At 38.4% G+C, this 580-nt stretch overlaps 1 non-coding gene across 1 annotated transcript; it reads right to left on the reverse strand.

Annotated features, from left to right (window-relative positions):
• Positions 1–11: 11 nt before the first annotated feature.
• On the reverse strand, positions 12–152 carry LOC111724798. The gene has a single exon (XR_002773022.1). It is a non-coding gene; the product is annotated as a U4 spliceosomal RNA (small nuclear RNA).
• Between the last annotated feature and the right edge of the window lie 428 nt (positions 153–580).

The raw sequence follows: 580 nt of genomic DNA on the forward strand, positions 1-580 counted from the left end.
TTTTAATTCAGTCTCTGTAGAGACTGTCAAAAATTGCCAATGCTGACTATATTTCAAGTCATCATGGTGGGGTATTGGGAAAAGTTTTCAATTAGTAATAATTGCGCCTTGGATAAACCTCATTGGCTATGATACTGCCACTCTGCAAAGCCAAAGCTTCATGGCTATGTTTTTTTTTTAGACAGAGTCTCACTTTGTCGCCCTGTCTCAAAAAAAAAAAAAAAAAAAAGAAATGACAAGCCAAGCTCATCTAGAATACAGAGAAAGAAGAATTCTCATCTACTGCTGGTGAAACTGTTAACTAGCACAGCCACCCTGGAAATTATGTGATCTTTCCCACAAGGTTGAATATGTGTGTACCCTCAGTCCCAGTATTTCTTCTCCTTTGTATATGCCTGAAGAAACTCCCATGCATGTGCTTCAGGAGACAGTTTGTACAGTATTTCTCATAATAGGAAAAATAAATAATCCTAATGTGACACATAGTAGAATGGATAAATGAATAAGGAGACACTCAGACAATGGAACATCGCCCAGCAGTGAAAATCAGCTCAGCAACACACATCAGCGTGGCCTATAC

This window comes from Otolemur garnettii, unplaced genomic scaffold, assembly GCF_000181295.1.
Source record: "Otolemur garnettii isolate 467f Iridium unplaced genomic scaffold, OtoGar3 scaffold00026, whole genome shotgun sequence".
NCBI classification, from domain to species: Eukaryota; Metazoa; Chordata; class Mammalia; order Primates; family Galagidae; genus Otolemur; species Otolemur garnettii.